At 48.6% G+C, this 12,641-nt stretch overlaps 1 protein-coding gene and 1 long non-coding RNA gene across 5 annotated transcripts in view; one reads left to right on the forward strand and one right to left on the reverse strand.

Moving 5' to 3' along the window:
* LOC116234361 (carboxyl-terminal PDZ ligand of neuronal nitric oxide synthase protein-like) overlaps window positions 1-12,641 on the forward strand; it is a 28,233-nt gene that overhangs the window by 5,360 nt on the left and 10,232 nt on the right. The gene's annotated exons all lie outside the window — the stretch shown is intronic.
* Window positions 7,499-9,557, reverse strand: LOC116234362 (uncharacterized). Of its 4 annotated transcripts, none has more exons than XR_016458986.1 (4): window positions 9,531-9,557; window positions 8,700-8,835; window positions 8,369-8,525; window positions 7,499-7,587 (listed from the first exon to the last, which is right to left on the reverse strand). It is a non-coding gene; the product is annotated as an uncharacterized LOC116234362 (long non-coding RNA). The 4 variants fall into 4 exon arrangements; XR_016458989.1 differs by having other exon boundaries at window positions 8,700-8,762; window positions 9,450-9,539; XR_016458987.1 differs by having other exon boundaries at window positions 9,450-9,536.

The following is a 12,641-nucleotide window of genomic DNA, read 5'->3' on the forward strand; positions in this document are numbered from 1 at the left end:
CTTTCTTCCTGCAGAACTCAAATGGCAGCTAATGGAAAGAACATGAAGTCCTTGAGGGCCCAGATAGCTCCATGATTCAGCAGGGTCACCCTCTCCCTGGATACTCTGCTCCTGGCTGCCTATTAGATTAGAACTAAATGGGCGAGTTCCTCCCTTAGGTGAAGGCTCTCACTGAAGTTTGGAGATTTGGAGCACTGGCAACACTGGAACAACAGTGCCAGGAAAGCTTCACTAACAATGCTTCTGGGCATGGCCTCAGGGTAGGGATGAGCTCTGTAAAACACACACAGAATCCTGCTCTGTGAGATCGTGGAAAGGATGGCTTTATGTGAAGGGTTAACACTGCAACATTTCCTGCACACTTTCCCCAGCTCCCAGCACTAACACTGACTGGAGAAGGCCAGCTGGGATCTGTCTGCAGCAGCACCAGTGAAGTGCTGCTATTTGAGCAGTCCAAAGAGCCTTCAGGAGAGGTGTCCACAGACACCAGACTGCCAGCAGTGCCCCCAGTCACTCCACTTAATTACCTCTAAGGCAGAGAGTCAGCTTCTCTGGAATTTGCACTTAGGATTTTACAAAGCCTAGAAATTTCAGGGCAGTTTGGAAGGTCTGTCTGAGACCTGAGCAGGAATTAACACTTCGAAAACAGCCAGATGTCGAGCTGCTTATTCAGTTTAATCATTTCATAAGGGAACAAGCTACTGGTACTGGGCCCATCCAAGCACCAGGATGAACAAACAGGAGGCAGGAATCTTGTTTCTTCTGTTAACTACCATATTTCTTAGGCTTAATGTAATTGAGAAGCCTACCCCTGAGTCTAGTATGCCAATGGAAACATTTATAAATCTTAGCACAGGACACATCTGAAAGGCCTGAGTTCTCCTTGGCACGAAAACCAGGTTCTCACTCCAGCCTCACCCTCATCCTAATTCTTCTTGCTGCACTCATGCTCTTAAACATAGACTCAGCATTTTGCCAATATAGCATTTTGTCAATACAGTATTCTAGTGAGAAAGTTCAGTCCAACCCACACAGTAAATCATATCAACTGGCCAAATATCAGCCACTAGCTGAAACGTGACATGACATCAGTTTATATCCAGATGAGTGGAAGTTAAGAGTCCTTCAGACTCTGGTAAAGCAAAGGAGGAGGGATCTACTTCTGCTGCACCACTGCAGCTCCCAGTTCGAGGGCTTAGGTGGACTTCATTGGGCAGCTCGCAATGAGAGCCATGCAGGGCTGTGAATTGCAGTGGTTTGGGAGCAAATAGATGTGTCATTTGTCTGCTCTTGCTACAGAAATGGAGGAACCAGGCAGACAGCTGGTGGATAGGCAGGGTGACTGCCTTCAGCCACCTCAGCTTAATTTATCTCTGACTGGTGGGATTCCAGAGGTAGAGATATCTGACTGACTTGACAGTAGTATTTTAGAACGCAATTCCTTCAGTTTCCCTAGGAAGACTCCCTTCTTACTGCAGAAGAGAAGTTAGCCAGGATTGCTGCTGCATAGATTTCTCTGCCTATGTGCTCTTCTTTAGTTACTGTGTTCAAAGCTGAGCTTCAAAAAAAAAAAAAAAAGAGAAGCTGAACTCATAGTGGTCAGCTTTCTTGGTTAATCCCTGCAGCCTCTCCCACTATAATTAAATGGTTGGCTTTACTGCAGCTGAAGCACAGGCTCACATGTAAAAGTTCCCCAGTGCAGTGGTGGAATGTTTGCCCTGCTATAGACCTATGTAGCTGCTTGCCAGGATCTGTTGGTTTTGGATGGGAGTCATTCTCTGCTGCAGTTCCTGGAGGGCTTTTCTTTTCAGCCTCTTTGGAAGAGCATCCAAGTGCTCAGCTAATGACAGCCCTGGGCCGTGAAAGAAAACAATGCCAATGTCTTAAATTATTTCAGCAGTCTTCAAGCTGGCCATTAATTCTCACAATGCCATACACCCTTCTTTACATACTCCTTACAAGAGTATGCAGAAAAAATGGGTGATAGTTCTTACACTCTTAAGAGTGTAAAACACAAGCATCTCATTGTTTGCTCCAAACAGGCATCACAGCCTAAGCCAGCTAAGGACACAGCTGATGCTGTGGCTGAGGGAAGAGCTCCATACTTAGGTTGGTAGCCAAGTCCCATGCAGTAGGTGCTTCAAGAGACCTGTCAGGAGAGCAGGGCCACCTCAGTTCACACAAGGCCTTTACATAAATAGTCATCACACAGAGATATTCACTGATGAACTGTACTGTAGAAGATGGTGCCATGCTCTGACCAGGGTCCAATCAACACATTGACAAATGTAAAGGCAGGCATCTGGCCTTACAGAAAGATGAGAAGAGTACTTCAGATAGGCTTCCCTTAAGCCCATGCACTTCTCTTCCTCCTCCTCCCCATAAAAAAAAAAAAAAAAAAAAAAAAAAAAAAAGGACAGCATACTCTACACCAAAGTATGCTCCAAGAGATCTTTTGCTAGAATACCTTTCCCTTCTTTACAGAACCCTGCAAGGACTGCATCCAAAGCAGATGAAGCCCATAGCTTTCAGAGAAGGAGAGCAGCAGTTTTAGGTGTCCTAGCTGAACAGATGCGACTCGTACAAACCTGCTCTCATTACTTTTGCACAAAGCCTGGCGTGAGTTTTGGCAGTTCTCCAGAGCAGAGGCAGGATGTGATCAGGCTATAGCCAGTCCTCACCAGAGGCTGCAAGTCTACACCAAAAACTTAGCTGGAGAAATAACACCAGAGACTTCATTCAGAAAGAGATTTACAGGAGACCACAGACAGCTTTTGTCCTCTGCCTACTCTCTGTATCTTCATGAACCTCTGTCTCTCTATGCAACAGCCCACACAGCTTTGTCTGTACCACTACCTGATACCTGCTCTACTTAAATGGCATAGAAAGCAGATGGCATAGCACACAGCACCTTCCCATACACCCAGTGCCCAGCACAGGGCTGTGCCTATTACCTACCTCAGCCCCAGGGCTCCTCCAGGTACTCCCAGGATTCCTTCCCAGAAGTCATCAGAGGCAGTTTAAGGTTTCTATCACACAAGATTAAGCTAATTGGTTTTACCTTTCTAGGCCCTGGCAAAATAGAGCAAGTGTTTTCAGGGTGGTAATTAAGCATTAATTGCAGCTGAGTTTAACCCTAATGCTTCATTAGTTTGTTTTCCTCTATTTGGTGCAGCTTGAGCAGAGCCTGGAGCATAGAGTGGGCTCTGAGGGAGCCCCAGGGAACACAGGGGCTTTCATGGCTGCCCAGCCTCACCAGCAGGGCAGCAGAGGCCCAGCAGTGTCATGAGGGTCTGTGGAGCTCAGCATCTCTCTGTGTAGTCTCCAGCCCATGATCACCTTGACAGACTCAAGCACATCTCATATATATGCCGCTTTACTAGCTGTATGGAACATCTAATTTTCATAAGCTGAAGCACTGGCTTTAAAAATGTAGCAGCTGCTTTCCTGGAGGAATTCAGTCTGCCACATCATGGCCTAGCCTGAGCTTGTTCTGATTTCTGCTGCTTGCACTGCCACAGCACAAAGGGAAGAAGCTCCTGCTGAGCTGCTTTTGCCATGGCAGCACGCACACTGTTCCTAAGCAGCGCGGTGGTGGCTGTGCTCCACTTGTGAGAGGAGAGGAACGAACTCCTTTTGGAGAGAGCTCAGCTCCTGCTTGTCTGCAACCCACCCCGTCTCTGGCCTTCTTGCCACAGGACAGCAATTAGTTGTTTTCTGCCATTGCTGAGCTGTTGGACAGGGTTAGCTGTGACTGTGCTGATGGAATGGAGGACATCTCAGAGCTCTTTCTCTGGCCTTGCATCATGACCCGGTTTTCCAGCAGGGACTGATGGTTGTCACTGCTTCAGCTCCCATACTCTGCTCAGAGAGCACACCAATATGACTGATATGGGTGGGGGGATCAGTCAGTGAAATGTGCCATCTCCAGGCAAGTCACCTCTGAGTGCCTTTTTGAGAGTGCAGAAACTTGGATGGCTCCTTCCTCCATGAGGGGTGGGACGAGCGAGGCACATTCATGTTGTTTTGCATACGAGTCATGATGGGTTGGTGCTTAGTTGAAGGCTAATGAAATCAGCAGTTAGAGAAAAGCTAAATTAAAATGTTAGCACTAAACAGAACAAGACTGTCTGATGCTAGATCTTGGCATTGAGGCAGGTATCTTTTAAGTGTAAAATAAAGTGGCTCTATTATCGTTATTTCACAAAAGCTTTTGAATTCACCAGCTAAAATATCAGCATATGAGATCTCTGCAAAGCCTTTATCTGGCTTGAAATAAAGTCGCTTTTTCAGCAACTGTATTACTGGTTGTAGAGTGTTACAGAGATGAAATGTAATGGCTTTCAAATTACATTCTGGTGTAGTGCAGTCAGCATTAGCTCAAAGCTCCTTCGTTATTGGTGTCTGAAAAATTGTAATTGAGATGGCAACCAGAGAGGTAGCAAGCAGATTGGATTAGCTTGTTAATGAGGAGGAGCCCTGATCTGAGTGACAGCTGTGCGGGCAAGGGCACACAGACTGGGGCTGAGCATGGCATGGAGTGCCTCCATGGTGCTGGGAGGGCAGGGAGGCTCTACTCATGCATTTATGGGTGTATATTGTCAGCCTTTCTGGTTCTAAGGTTGAGTGTCTGTGGGAGAGAATGGCTGTACCTAATGCCACAAGGATGGGTGCATTTATAGATGCTCATTTATGGATGCTGTCCTGATTCTTGTCTAGTGTAAAAGCACCCTGTACTGTATGGATCTCTGTCCTGAGGCACCATGCAAAGCAAAACTAAGCCTAGCAGAATAAGATTTGCTAACAAGAGCTTGATTGGTTATGTGTTTGTTTCCTTCATTCTGCTTTAGCTCTATGCTAAATGCATCCTGAAGGCAAACAGAATCTGTGCTGCTTAACACAATACTGTGACAAGCTACTTCATGTTTTCACCAAATAACTGAATGAGAGATCTATAGAATAAAAATCTCGAATGAATCCCTGGGGGGTGGGATACTTTGATGAGGGAGCAGGAAGACATTCTCTAAATGGTGTTTCCATGGGCCAGATGGGTTATTTAGACTAACTGGCAACTGCCAGACAGTTTTCAGGACACCTGAATCACTTCCCCCTTCCTCCAGCCTTCTGTCACTGCTAAATCCTTTAAGGGCTTTCACACAGCCATTCCTGAGGGATCAGAGAGACTCCATAAACACACCTGCCCTCTCCCCTGCAGTGAGCAGGAAACATGGCATCGGGGCATTTGCTTTGAATAGGGCAGCTCTGTCCTGTACCTGCTGCAGAACACAAAGCACTGAGGTTCAGAGACCCCAGGGCACCATGGCTGCTTTGGTCCTGCTGCAGCTTCCTGCAGTTAATGATTATGAGGCCTAAACCTCCAGACCTGAAACATTGGATTCTTTCCACGTTTTTGCCTGAGGTAATGCTGATCTCCTGTTCTTCTGCTTCCCTGTGTTCAAGCCCAGGGCACGTGAAGCTGGGAGCAGGGAATGCTGCCAGGTCCAGCCTCTCCCACGTGCTGCCCTAAGCGCTGCCTACTTTGCCCAAGTGCAGCAGAAGCTATCTGAACTAGTGCTGTGTTTCTCATCGTGATTCACTAACCTCATTAGCTCCCTTGAGGCTAAAAGAGTCCTTGAGCAGCTTAATATTCTTGAGTTTGGGAAATGACACAATTAGCATCGAATTTTTCCTCTCATCTAGTAAGAGTCTTGTTTCCAAATGGAAGAATATGATTTTGTGGACATATTAAGAAATCAGAGATCTTCTCTTCCCAGAGAAGGTTCACTACAGTCTGTTGGCAATTTTAAATCCTTCTCAAGTCAACTGGAATGGCGTGCTCCAGAAAATCCCTGACAACCCACATCTCGGCAGCAGCCCTGGCTGTGGTTTTTCTAAGGAGGCAGGCTGCTCAGCTGGGAGCACTGCTCGCTGCCTTTGCAAACAGACATTGCAGGCATGGCCTCTGTGGCCCTGCAGCAGCTGGCAGCCTCCAAGCTCAATGGGCTGTTCTGGGTGGAGCTGCTGCACTGCTGGTGCTCACAGATGCAGACTTGTGCAGTGCTTGGAGGCTCGCAGCTCTGGGCTTTCTGTGAGAAGTGTTTCCTCAAGTGGAACTGTTGGAGATTGATAGTATTAACAGCCACACAGGAAAGGCTCCTTGTGTGGGAATAAAGCAGATTATTTCAGTCCCTGACTCTCAGACCAGGACATGGCAAGGCTGTTCATGAAAGTAGCTGGCATTGAGAAATGGAACAGTTCATCTGCACCCGGGCTTAAGCTAGCAAAGGGCTTTTTGCAGTGAAAGAGAACGAAGCCTGATTGCACCTAGCAAATGAGGCATGAAACCTGGTCTGCACCAAGCAGCACATTAAGCAGCTCAGCATCCCTCACATTCTAATTCTGGTCTAGTTTGTAATCAAGTGCTTTTTCTGAATGCAAATGGAGGTCAGGTCCTCATTCTAGCTTGAATTCTCCTTGCTCAAAGCTAGAGATGCCAAGTCCAGCTTCCTACATCTGCTGCAGATATGCAAAGAAAATGCTAATTCCTCTAGCAGTGGGCTAGCAGAAACCACGAGACAGGGCAGGATGACAGCACCCAAAATGCACATAGTGCATGATAGCACATTAGAAGCAGGAGATGGTCCCTCCCTGCAGTATTTGCCAAAAGAGGGTGTTGGCCAAGCAGATGTAGCTTCTCCAGATTTTCTCAACAGTAAATTAGGTTCCTCCTCCTCCCTTGGATAAGAATATGCCAGACAGACACAAGCAGCATGTCATCTCTCCCCAGCATGCAGAAGTCATAGAGGCTGTAAGGATGGCTACCTGGCCCTTCTGGGAGCAAGGGGCTGACTTACTAATCACTTAGAGCACACAGGCCTTCTGTTCTCTGCCTTCCCTATGTGACACCTGCCTTGCACTGAGCCTCAGGAGCATGGACGCTTCCTCTCCATTATAGCTCACAGTGCAGCTCTCTCAGCCCATCCCCTCCAGCTGCCTTTGCCTGGGCAGAATTCAGTCTCTAAATTGCCTCTTGTCCTGTGCACCAGATTAGAGAGCAACTAGGATAGGAAACAGTGCATGTAAGAGAACAGGAGGCCTTTTTTGCCAGGGTCTCAACATTGTTGTTGATAAGGAAATACAGAATTACTTGAAGGTGTCTCAGCGTATAATCGCAATTTCACTTCTAAGGGTTATTTCAGGTGAACATGACCTGCTTCTGATGAAATTAGCACTTTTTGTCTGTAGTAGCTCAGCAGCTTTGGGATAAGAGCCATGTTCATGTACACTCAGTGCTTGGTACATGAGAGTCCTTGGGGGTAGAGTCCTAAGACACTACTTCATTACTGAAACTAATTAATCACTCAAGCTTAAGACAGGGAAGAGCTGATGCTCTGATCAGCTGCTGAAGGACAGCATGGCACAGTAACAGAAACATTTGCGCACTGCAGGCACCAGGGGCTCACACCAGGGTACAGGTGTATTGCAGGGCTGTTGTGGCGTTCACCAATGCAAATCACTGCCAGCAGATGAGTCTGACTGTCACACAGCTCTCCCTCCAGCTGCCAGCCCCTTTGCAGATGGGTAGCGCTGCAGACAGAAAAGGTAATTTGTTTTCTCCCACAAATGAATAGAGGTAGGGAGGGACACAGCCTCTCTATGAACTGGGACTGGCAAGACAAGGGCAGAATAGCTGTGTGTGGGAAAGCTCCCTATTAAACCTGGGGACAGCAGGAGGCTCCTGGAAGTGACAGTCACACAATGGTGCTTTTGTCAGAGAGGCACCAAAGGCCAGATGATGTCACCTTGCACTGGGCTGTGTGGCTGCTTGTGTGCCTCAGGATGGGGCTCAGCACATCGCATCTCTGACAGGGAGGAAGCAATGAAAAGGCTGCTTTTATCCTGCCATTCTTCTAAGAAGCAGGCAAAGAAGCTTTGTTCCAGAACAGTGTGGCTGTTTTCAGAGGTGGAAAACCCCAGTGAGAGCCATTGCCTGTACCCCACCAGCTCCCATCCTCTGCAGCAGCTCTGCTCTCAGTCCTGGGTGCATTGATCCACATCCATTGGACTTTCTTAGAGGAACAGCTGAACTCTGGCCATGCTCTTTGCTTTTGCTGTACATGGAAAGATCATGCTATCATCAAATGACTCCTGGAACTCCAACACTTGGAGATGTCTTAGGGATACAATTTATCCCCGAGAAAGCAAAGGTAGCATGGATAAAAGGCAGCCCTTCTCTCTGCCTCCCCCATAGCAGCACGGGACAGGGTCCTTGCTGCTCTGACAATTACTGGGTGGGCGGTGGGGTCTGCAGCCTCACAGATGACCACAGGTTTGCACATGCTGTGCAGTGGGAATGTATAATGCTCACCATGAGCAGGTGCTGGAAACTCCCAATTTCAGCTCTCTGCTCTGCCTTGACTTGCCAGGTGAACTCCTGATGAATCATCCTGCCTCAGTTTCCCATGCTGCGACTCCAGGTAACATCTGCCCCGTCCTAGGGAGAAGCTATGGCTCAGAATTTATGTCTGGAAAAAGATGTGAGGAAAGGAAAGCTTTGTTCAAGGGAAAGCCTTCAAATTAGTCAACTTCCAGTGCTGCTGGTTTTGAATATTTATGAAAGCAGAAAATTGTCAGAGCATTTTGCTAAGCCATACAGCTCCTTTCCTGAAAATAAGTATTTCCAAACAGTGCTTGTTTACCTCAATTTCTCCATGGACCCTCACTCCACCAGGGTGAGGGACAGAATCCTGGGATGATGGCATCTGTGAGGGGATGCAGAGGCTGTACAAGCTGCCCGAGCTGAAGCAATGACACAGCACTTCCTTTGCCTGAAAGCTGTTGTTGGGAAAGAGCATCCAGAAAGCCTGATCCCACAGACTGCTTCTCTGCAGCTTCCAAAACATTGGCAGAAGGGTGGCATGTGGTACAGCACCCTAGAGATGGTTTATTGCTAGACCCCAAGCACTCTTGTGTTTTCACGCACATGAACAACCTCAGAGATTGTCTCCTAAGCCAAAATAGGAGTTAGCACAAGGGAGCCAGGCCAGGCATGCCCAGCATTCCTGGTGGTGCTTCTTCCAGAAACCTTGGTCCCCTAAGAAGTATCATGAAAAGAGACAGAAAATGCCTAAATCCCCGCAGAGAGCTGAAACATAGCCAAAGCCAGAATTAAGAGCATTCAGGCCAAGTTCACATACCCTTTCCCAAATACAGGCAACTTTCAAGAGGTACTTTAGGAGCTGCATTTACAAACTAAGCCAGGAACCAACTACACACAGCTGCAGTGCCCTGCTGCTGGCCTACAGCTTTGGATGCACATGGCTGCAGAGAGCTGCAACATAAACCCACCCATATAGCACTGACAGTGCCAAACTGGAAACTCCACAAATGCAAATACTTTGCTAGCTTAAGTAGGGTTTTTGCAATTTCATCCCTCACCCCTTCCCAACCTGCAGCATATTTCAGCCTGCTGAAGCCACACTGGGAAGTCAGGATCAGCAGGTCCATAGCCAGGCCTGGCCACAGCTCACCTGGAGACCAACATACCCACGCTGGAGCTCCGGAGAAAGCTAAAGGCCCAGAGCTGAGCTTAAATGGATCCCACATACCCTGTGTATGGGTGTGAATAGAAGCTCCAGGTGGGGCTGGTCAGGACCATTAAGGCCTGCTATTGCCCTCAGGATCCTGGTACTGGTGTGTGTTGTCCAGGTGGAAACAAGAAGTCTAATGGCCAATGAGGTGACCTGTAGTCAGGGCAGAAAGCTGCAGAGCAGTTGTTAGCTTCCTTAACTTCTCCAGATTAATGTAAACCTGTGCCTGTGGACACTTGTGTCACTGTGAAGTTGACAAAGTGAGAAGAGCTGAAGATGTATCACTGCTCGCCAAGAGCCCCAGCAATGAGTGGGTGTGGGGAGGGGCTGAGGAGGGCTGGCCTCCAGCTAGATCCAAGTGCTGGAGCCCATCATCCTGGAGTCCATCCCCTGCCCCTCTAAAAATGTGCCTGTATCTCTGCTCCCAGCTCCCATCTTGGCCACTGCCTGCCTGCTGGGCTAAGCCAGGGCCACGAAAAGCTTTCACATACCTCGGATGAGGTGTACCGAGGAAACATTGAGTCATAGACTGGCTTTTCCTATAAATCATCCTTTCATCATAGATATTTTACAAGTTGTCTCCAGCTCCTGCACCTAAGCAGAACTGCCAGGCAGGGCGCAGTGGCTCCAGGCAGCGTGTAGCAGCCACATGGATCAGTCACGCAGGGCTGGCCCAAGCCACAGGGTTCTCCTTGCCAGCACTGATCAAAGCACAAGTCTGCAGCCCAGCCCGTGGTCAGGGATGTCAGCACTGCTACCGCGCTCCCTGCCTGGCCCCAGGTCACACCAGGGACGGCCTGCAGTGCCTGCAGAGTGCAGGCTGGGGGGAAAGAGCTCATTTAAATGAGAAAAAAAGGACTTTGGGTACTTTGCCAGCATTCTCCTTGCCTATTGTACTCCCTGCTCGGTTTCTGCTTTCCCCTGGGCAGTTTTATGTTTCCAAGGACCATAAATTCTTATTTTTCCAGTGGGCAGGAGGTGCGCTCTGGGCCGCGCCGCTTCCTGCCGGGCTTTGTGTGCGTGTTGCCCAGCTACTGTGCACAGCCCCAGACTATGCCCAGCCCCATTCAGACCGGCCATGGCCCCGTGGCCCCACGGAGGATTGCAGTGGTGCTGGCTTTCCAGGAGGAGCAAAGAGAAGGGCAGGAGACAGTGGCTTCCAGACAGAGGCTGCGGGGCTCAGGGTGACCTGTGTGGGTGTCCTCCTGGCAGAGGTGTGCAGCAGGGTATGCAGAGCCTCTCTGGTGGGACTTAAGGCTGAGCTGCAGCCAGTGGCACAAAGGGTATGGGAACTGACAGGGCTCATTTGTCAGATCCAAAGCACCAGTAATCTGCATTTGCTGAGAGGAAAGCACATGGGGTGGTGGTGGCTTCATTCCCAAGCAGCAGCCCTCCAAGCATCAATAATTCAAACAGAAGTTGAGATAACACCCTGTCCCCATGCCATTTGGGCCAGTTTGATTTGATAGTAATAACATTCCTGAACCTGAAATACTTGGGTTTACCATGGGATGAATTCCTAGCATGGCACTCAGTCAGCATCAGGCTGCAGTGGGATGGGGAGAGGCCTCTTGGCATGGTGGGGTCGGGGTCCTGGTCCAACCAAGGTCCTGCTGCAGTGGCAGGGATCCCACAGAGCCTCCTGCAGGGGAGCAGAGCTGAGCAGAGGTTCCTGTGCCCATAGTGCCAGGGCTGCGTGTCACTGGGAGCAGGGCAGGACAGCAGCCTGGGCTGGCTGAGGAATGTACAGCTGCAGGAAGAAACAGGCCATTACCAGACCTGTGACATCGTCCTTTGAGTGCACAAAGTACTTCCAGCAGGGATTCTCCTGCTCCAGAAGCACAGCGAGCCTCTGCCCCGGGTTCCGGGAGGGTCCTGGTTCCTGCAGCTCCCTCAGGGCTGTTCCTTCTGTCAGTGTTCATGGGGAAGGTGCACTTCATGGACAAAGTCTGCCTCCAGGACCTGCAAACTCTGCTCTATGACAGTTTTCACTTGCACAACGAAGGCCCTGATACCTTCAGTAATTAATCACAGTAAGAATTGCTTCTGTGAATAACTCTATTCACACGAGTTGTTCATGCTGGAAACTGCGCATGATTTCAAATGTGCATTAGCCCATCTCTTTCATCAGCAGATGGAAGCTGGTAACTGCATGTGTAATTTATCTCTGCTTGGGTGGAATTATCAGATGAAATATGCATTGCACAGTGCCATTAACATTTCCAGTCATACAGTCTGTAGCTCTTGGGTGAGTTAATATTACATGCCAGCAGTGTGTGGGACCATATGAAAGGCATTGAACACAGGGATTTACAAGCAAAAATAGAAAGTATTCCAGGTCAGATGCATCAGAAATAGAATTAATGAAGTGCTAAATTAAATGAGATCCAGTGCCCTTTTTTGACCTGCATTTTTTTATAAAATGTCCCCTCCTGTCTCCATAGCTAATAAAACTGCCAGGTTTGCCCACTGATTCTCCACTTATAGCAGCAGCTCCAGATTCCTTAACATCTAGAGAGGTTTTTCTCATAGGACTACAGAAGCAGCAAGAGAATATCTATGGAAACTCAGAAAGCAGCAGAGATGAACACTGATGTGTTTGCAAATTTGGAAAAAAAAAAAAGTCAAAGCAATTCAAAGGTAGGAAATACATGCAGTGAACAGACCTTGCTCTGTGGCAGCAGTGTAAGGTGAGCTGGGAGCTGCATGCTCACCTGGGACCGCTTTCGTAGGAGACACTGCGCTGTCCTGGCATTGCTTTTTTTCATTGGTATTTTTGTCCAATAAATCACGTTTTATTAAAATACTGACACCTGTTTGAAAGGCAGCTGTTAGATGACTGAAGCTGCATCCCGTCTGTTTGCTACATGCAGAGATGGTGAGGGTTTGGCAGCCAGCAGTGCCCTCTGGGGCCGCCCTGCAGTCAGGCTGTGCTGTGGTACCTCCTGGAGGTTCCTCCGCGCTCCTGGCAGCCTGGCCGTGCACTGCTGCTCCCGGCTGTTGGCTTTCTGTCCAACATCGAAAGAAAAAATATCTCTGCAAAACCCAGGC

This window comes from Phasianus colchicus, chromosome 19 (assembly GCF_987193195.1).
Source record: "Phasianus colchicus chromosome 19, bPhaCol1.hap1.1, whole genome shotgun sequence".
Classification (NCBI taxonomy): Eukaryota; Metazoa; Chordata; class Aves; order Galliformes; family Phasianidae; genus Phasianus; species Phasianus colchicus.